The 7,500-nt window shown below is 37.1% G+C and overlaps 1 non-coding gene across 1 annotated transcript in view; it reads right to left on the bottom strand.

The window, feature by feature from the left end:
- The window catches only part of LOC143175920 (small subunit ribosomal RNA), a 1,921-nt gene extending 1,778 nt beyond the window's left edge, over window positions 1-143 (bottom strand). Inside the window, exon 1 of the ribosomal RNA XR_013000563.1 lies at window positions 1-143. This exon is cut by the window's left edge and continues 1,778 nt beyond it. This is a non-coding gene — a ribosomal RNA (small subunit ribosomal RNA).
- Window positions 144-7,500: the final 7,357 nt, after the last annotated feature.

Genomic DNA, 7,500 nt, shown 5'->3' with positions numbered 1-7,500 from the left:
CCAAGTAAATGTGGGTACGATCTAAGGAACCATAACTGATTTAATGAGCCATTCGCGGTTTCACCTTAATACGGCATGTACTGAGACATGCATGGCTTAATCTTTGAGACAAGCATATGACTACTGGCAGGATCAACCAGGGAGCTTCGAGTAAATTTTCATCATACGAAGCAAAAATATGTATGTATATATATATCTTAGTCGCCGACTCTCTCCCCTTAAGAGTCGGATCGACGATACTTTTTCTCGTCTTTAAGACAGTTCTCTTTCTCCTCTCTCTTCTCTCTACTCTCTTCTCTCTTCTCTTTCGAGTTGGTAAATTTCGCTCCACTATTAGATTACCAACTCCGCACGAATTACCACATGGGTATATCCGCGCATATACATCAGGAGGACCTCCAAAAATTTCAAACTCTCCCGTGTATCTCTCCGAGATCTTTTTAGAAGAAAAAGAATCTCGGATGTCACATCGACTTTCAGGTTTGTAAGCACGTATGCTCGAGCGCTCTCCATCGTGTAAGCACGGACATAACGCACGAAGTCCGAAGACCGCGTACGTTAACATGCTGGACATATCGAGAAAGCGCGAACCATGCTAGGCGTACCCATGTCGAGGCCCTCGCGTTAAAGATCATACTCTTCTTTTCGTTCTCTCTTCTTTGCCCAGAAATAATATATATTTCTTATAATATATACCTCTTAGTTTATGTATTTCTCTCTTAGGACACCTCAATTTTATATGTATATATTATATTTCATTCGAACAATTTTTGTTCGTCGCCCCTTTTTGTGTGTAGTATTTCGTTTGGTCTTTGCCATTAAATTTTTGTATACGAAAAATATATTTTCGCTCGGATAGAAAACCCCTTTTGGGTTTCTGAGAGTTGATGTGAGAGTCGTACAAGTATAACGAATATACGTTGTATCCAACCCAACATTCTGGGCTTACCACATAAGGGCCATTCGGTCTGAGACACCGACCCGTGGTCATGCTGTGTAGAGAAAAATTCGCAACGGAACGCGGTACAGAACAGTCGAGGAATGGACCTCGAGGAGCTGAACGACTGCTTCTCGACCGAGATCGTAGAATAGCCGCTCGCCCGCCGCTGCGCCGACCGGTCCGCTCGAACCGACGTGCTCTCTTATAGTAACCAAACGGGCGGCCGCGACGACCGCGGCGCCGGCCGCTCAGCACGGGCGCTTATGGTGGTAAACTGCCGCGCGTACAGACCAACCGGCCGGGCTGCTGGTACTTAGCCGCTGAAACTATGGTCGATTCGAACATATATTAACATACGATTTTTATTCGATAAATCGTTATTGTACATATTAAACGTTAGTTTCCACCGAAAGAAAAATTTTTTAGAATTTTTTTTTTCCAAAAATTGCAAGAGTAAACTTTTTTAATATTCGATTTAAAAATTTTTAAATGCTTAATCCTTACATTAAACTACTGGGAGAACTCAGAAATCATAATGAAAAAAATTACAAAAATTTATTTTTCTCAGAAACTCCGAAAAACAGAGTGGTCGAATCCGTGCAAGCCGGAATTTTTCTAAGTCCCCACGGTCAAGAGTAAACTTTTTTAATAAGCGTTTTAAAATTATTTCAATGTTTAATCCATGCGTAAACATGACGTTTATTAACGTTTTTAACATTAAAAAAAATTACAAAAATTTATTTTTCAAAAAAAATGGAAAAAACCGATTCGTCGGAGCGAGGTGTCCAGCCCGTGCGGTAATTCCAGCAGGCGAATCGGACTTCCCGAAATTTTTCTAAGTCCCACGGTCGACACCAACTTTTTTAATAAGCGTTTTAAAATTATTTCAATGTTTAATCCATGCGTAAACATGACGTTTATTAACGTTTTTAACATTAAAAAAAATTACAAAAATTTATTTTTCGGAAAAAATGGAAAAAACCGATTCGTCGGAGCGAGGTGTCCAGCCCGTGCGGTAATTCCAGCAGGCGAATCGGACTTCCCGAAATTTTTCTAAGTCCCACGGTCGACACCAACTTTTTTAATAAGCGTTTTAAAATTATTTCAATGTTTAATCCATGCGTAAACATGACGTTTATTAACGTTTTTAACATTAAAAAAAATTACAAAAATTTATTTTTCAAAAAAAATGGAAAAAACCGATTCGTCGGAGCGAGGTGTCCAGCCCGTGCGGTAATTCCAGCAGGCGAATCGGACTTCCCGAAATTTTTCTAAGTCCCACGGTCGACACCAACTTTTTTAATAAGCGTTTTAAAATTATTTCAATGTTTAATCCATGCGTAAACATGACGTTTATTAACGTTTTTAACATTAAAAAAAATTACAAAAATTTATTTTTCGGAAAAAATGGAAAAAACCGATTCGTCGGAGCGAGGTGTCCAGCCCGTGCGGTAATTCCAGCAGGCGAATCGGACTTCCCGAAATTTTTCTAAGTCCCACGGTCGACACCAACTTTTTTAATAAGCGTTTTAAAATTATTTCAATGTTTAATCCATGCGTAAACATGACGTTTATTAACGTTTTTAACATTAAAAAAAATTACAAAAATTTATTTTTCGGAAAAAATGGAAAAAACCGATTCGTCGGAGCGAGGTGTCCAGCCCGTGCGGTAATTCCAGCAGGCGAATCGGACTTCCCGAAATTTTTCTAAGTCCCACGGTCGACACCAACTTTTTTAATAAGCGTTTTAAAATTATTTCAATGTTTAATCCATGCGTAAACATGACGTTTATTAACGTTTTTAACATTAAAAAAAATTACAAAAATTTATTTTTCGGAAAAAATGGAAAAAACCGATTCGTCGGAGCGAGGTGTCCAGCCCGTGCGGTAATTCCAGCAGGCGAATCGGACTTCCCGAAATTTTTCTAAGTCCCACGGTCGACACCAACTTTTTTAATAAGCGTTTTAAAATTATTTCAATGTTTAATCCATGCGTAAACATGACGTTTATTAACGTTTTTAACATTAAAAAAAATTACAAAAATTTATTTTTCGGAAAAAATGGAAAAAACCGATTCGTCGGAGCGAGGTGTCCAGCCCGTGCGGTAATTCCAGCAGGCGAATCGGACTTCCCGAAATTTTTCTAAGTCCCACGGTCGACACCAACTTTTTTAATAAGCGTTTTAAAATTATTTCAATGTTTAATCCATGCGTAAACATGACGTTTATTAACGTTTTTAACATTAAAAAAAATTACAAAAATTTATTTTTCGGAAAAAATGGAAAAAACCGATTCGTCGGAGCGAGGTGTCCAGCCCGTGCGGTAATTCCAGCAGGCGAATCGGACTTCCCGAAATTTTTCTAAGTCCCACGGTCGACACCAACTTTTTTAATAAGCGTTTTAAAATTATTTCAATGTTTAATCCATGCGTAAACATGACGTTTATTAACGTTTTTAACATTAAAAAAAATTACAAAAATTTATTTTTCGGAAAAAATGGAAAAAACCGATTCGTCGGAGCGAGGTGTCCAGCCCGTGCGGTAATTCCAGCAGGCGAATCGGACTTCCCGAAATTTTTCTAAGTCCCACGGTCGACACCAACTTTTTTAATAAGCGTTTTAAAATTATTTCAATGTTTAATCCATGCGTAAACATGACGTTTATTAACGTTTTTAACATTAAAAAAAATTACAAAAATTTATTTTTCGGAAAAAATGGAAAAAACCGATTCGTCGGAGCGAGGTGTCCAGCCCGTGCGGTAATTCCAGCAGGCGAATCGGACTTCCCGAAATTTTTCTAAGTCCCACGGTCGACACCAACTTTTTTAATAAGCGTTTTAAAATTATTTCAATGTTTAATCCATGCGTAAACATGACGTTTATTAACGTTTTTAACATTAAAAAAAATTACAAAAATTTATTTTTCGGAAAAAATGGAAAAAACCGATTCGTCGGAGCGAGGTGTCCAGCCCGTGCGGTAATTCCAGCAGGCGAATCGGACTTCCCGAAATTTTTCTAAGTCCCACGGTCGACACCAACTTTTTTAATAAGCGTTTTAAAATTATTTCAATGTTTAATCCATGCGTAAACATGACGTTTATTAACGTTTTTAACATTAAAAAAAATTACAAAAATTTATTTTTCGGAAAAAATGGAAAAAACCGATTCGTCGGAGCGAGGTGTCCAGCCCGTGCGGTAATTCCAGCAGGCGAATCGGACTTCCCGAAATTTTTCTAAGTCCCACGGTCGACACCAACTTTTTTAATAAGCGTTTTAAAATTATTTCAATGTTTAATCCATGCGTAAACATGACGTTTATTAACGTTTTTAACATTAAAAAAAATTACAAAAATTTATTTTTCAAAAAAAATGGAAAAAACCGATTCGTCGGAGCGAGGTGTCCAGCCCGTGCGGTAATTCCAGCAGGCGAATCGGACTTCCCGAAATTTTTCTAAGTCCCACGGTCGACACCAACTTTTTTAATAAGCGTTTTAAAATTATTTCAATGTTTAATCCATGCGTAAACATGACGTTTATTAACGTTTTTAACATTAAAAAAAATTACAAAAATTTATTTTTCGGAAAAAATGGAAAAAACCGATTCGTCGGAGCGAGGTGTCCAGCCCGTGCGGTAATTCCAGCAGGCGAATCGGACTTCCCGAAATTTTTCTAAGTCCCACGGTCGACACCAACTTTTTTAATAAGCGTTTTAAAATTATTTCAATGTTTAATCCATGCGTAAACATGACGTTTATTAACGTTTTTAACATTAAAAAAAATTACAAAAATTTATTTTTCGGAAAAAATGGAAAAAACCGATTCGTCGGAGCGAGGTGTCCAGCCCGTGCGGTAATTCCAGCAGGCGAATCGGACTTCCCGAAATTTTTCTAAGTCCCACGGTCGACACCAACTTTTTTAATAAGCGTTTTAAAATTATTTCAATGTTTAATCCATGCGTAAACATGACGTTTATTAACGTTTTTAACATTAAAAAAAATTACAAAAATTTATTTTTCAAAAAAAATGGAAAAAACCGATTCGTCGGAGCGAGGTGTCCAGCCCGTGCGGTAATTCCAGCAGGCGAATCGGACTTCCCGAAATTTTTCTAAGTCCCACGGTCGACACCAACTTTTTTAATAAGCGTTTTAAAATTATTTCAATGTTTAATCCATGCGTAAACATGACGTTTATTAACGTTTTTAACATTAAAAAAAATTACAAAAATTTATTTTTCGGAAAAAATGGAAAAAACCGATTCGTCGGAGCGAGGTGTCCAGCCCGTGCGGTAATTCCAGCAGGCGAATCGGACTTCCCGAAATTTTTCTAAGTCCCACGGTCGACACCAACTTTTTTAATAAGCGTTTTAAAATTATTTCAATGTTTAATCCATGCGTAAACATGACGTTTATTAACGTTTTTAACATTAAAAAAAATTACAAAAATTTATTTTTCGGAAAAAATGGAAAAAACCGATTCGTCGGAGCGAGGTGTCCAGCCCGTGCGGTAATTCCAGCAGGCGAATCGGACTTCCCGAAATTTTTCTAAGTCCCACGGTCGACACCAACTTTTTTAATAAGCGTTTTAAAATTATTTCAATGTTTAATCCATGCGTAAACATGACGTTTATTAACGTTTTTAACATTAAAAAAAATTACAAAAATTTATTTTTCGGAAAAAATGGAAAAAACCGATTCGTCGGAGCGAGGTGTCCAGCCCGTGCGGTAATTCCAGCAGGCGAATCGGACTTCCCGAAATTTTTCTAAGTCCCACGGTCGACACCAACTTTTTTAATAAGCGTTTTAAAATTATTTCAATGTTTAATCCATGCGTAAACATGACGTTTATTAACGTTTTTAACATTAAAAAAAATTACAAAAATTTATTTTTCGGAAAAAATGGAAAAAACCGATTCGTCGGAGCGAGGTGTCCAGCCCGTGCGGTAATTCCAGCAGGCGAATCGGACTTCCCGAAATTTTTCTAAGTCCCACGGTCGACACCAACTTTTTTAATAAGCGTTTTAAAATTATTTCAATGTTTAATCCATGCGTAAACATGACGTTTATTAACGTTTTTAACATTAAAAAAAATTACAAAAATTTATTTTTCGGAAAAAATGGAAAAAACCGATTCGTCGGAGCGAGGTGTCCAGCCCGTGCGGTAATTCCAGCAGGCGAATCGGACTTCCCGAAATTTTTCTAAGTCCCACGGTCGACACCAACTTTTTTAATAAGCGTTTTAAAATTATTTCAATGTTTAATCCATGCGTAAACATGACGTTTATTAACGTTTTTAACATTAAAAAAAATTACAAAAATTTATTTTTCGGAAAAAATGGAAAAAACCGATTCGTCGGAGCGAGGTGTCCAGCCCGTGCGGTAATTCCAGCAGGCGAATCGGACTTCCCGAAATTTTTCTAAGTCCCACGGTCGACACCAACTTTTTTAATAAGCGTTTTAAAATTATTTCAATGTTTAATCCATGCGTAAACATGACGTTTATTAACGTTTTTAACATTAAAAAAAATTACAAAAATTTATTTTTCAAAAAAAATGGAAAAAACCGATTCGTCGGAGCGAGCTGTCCAGGCCGTGCGGTAATGCCAGCAGGCGATCCGGGGTACTCGAAATTTTTCTAAGTCCCGACGGTCAAGAGTAAACTTTTTCATCACATATTTCAAAATTTTTTTAATGTTTAATCCACGCATAAAAACGCAGTTTATTAACGTTTTTAACGTTGAGAAAATTGACAAAAATTTTTTTTTCACTGAAAATGGAAAAAATGTATCGGTCGATGCGGGCTGTCCAGGCCGTGCGGTAATTCCAGCCGGCGATCCGAGGTACTCGAAATTTTTCTAAGTCCGAACGGTCAAGAGTAAACTTTTTCATCACATATTTCAAAATTTTTTCAATGTTTAATCCACGCATAAAAACGCAGTTTATTAACGTTTTTAACGTTGAGAAAATTGACAAAAATTTTTTTTTCACTGAAAATGGAAAAAATGTATCGGTCGATGCGGGCTGTCCAGGCCGTGCGGTAATTCCAGCCGGCGATCCGAGGTACTCGAAATTTTTCTAAGTCCGAACGGTCAAGAATAAACTTTTTTATTACATGTTTTAAAAATTTTTCAATGCTTAATCCGTGCATAAGAGTGCAGTTTATTAACGTTTTTAAGGTTGAAAAAATTGACAAAAATTTTTTTTTCTCTGAAAATGAAAAAAATGTATCGGTCGAAGCGGGCTGTCCAGGCCGCGCGGTAATGCCAGCAGGTCGAACGCGGCGACCCGAAATTTTTCTAAGTCCCTGCGGTCAAGAATAAACTTTTTTATTATGCGTTTTAAAAATTTTTCGGCGCTTAATCCATGGATAAAAAGGCAGCCCGAACACGTTTTTAACGTTGAAAAAATTGACCAAAATTTTTTTTTCACAAAAACTGCGAAAAACAGATCGACCGAATCTACTTTTCTCCGTCTCGCGGTAAGTCGAACCGGCCAAACCGGCTGACTCGAAATTTTTCCAAGTCCCAACGGTCAGGAATAAAATTTTTCAAAATTCGGTTTAAA

This window comes from Nomia melanderi, unplaced genomic scaffold (assembly GCF_051020985.1).
Source record: "Nomia melanderi isolate GNS246 unplaced genomic scaffold, iyNomMela1 scaffold0248, whole genome shotgun sequence".
Lineage (NCBI taxonomy): Eukaryota > Metazoa > Arthropoda > Insecta > Hymenoptera > Halictidae > Nomia > Nomia melanderi.
This window is presented reverse-complemented; position numbering and strand designations above follow the sequence as displayed.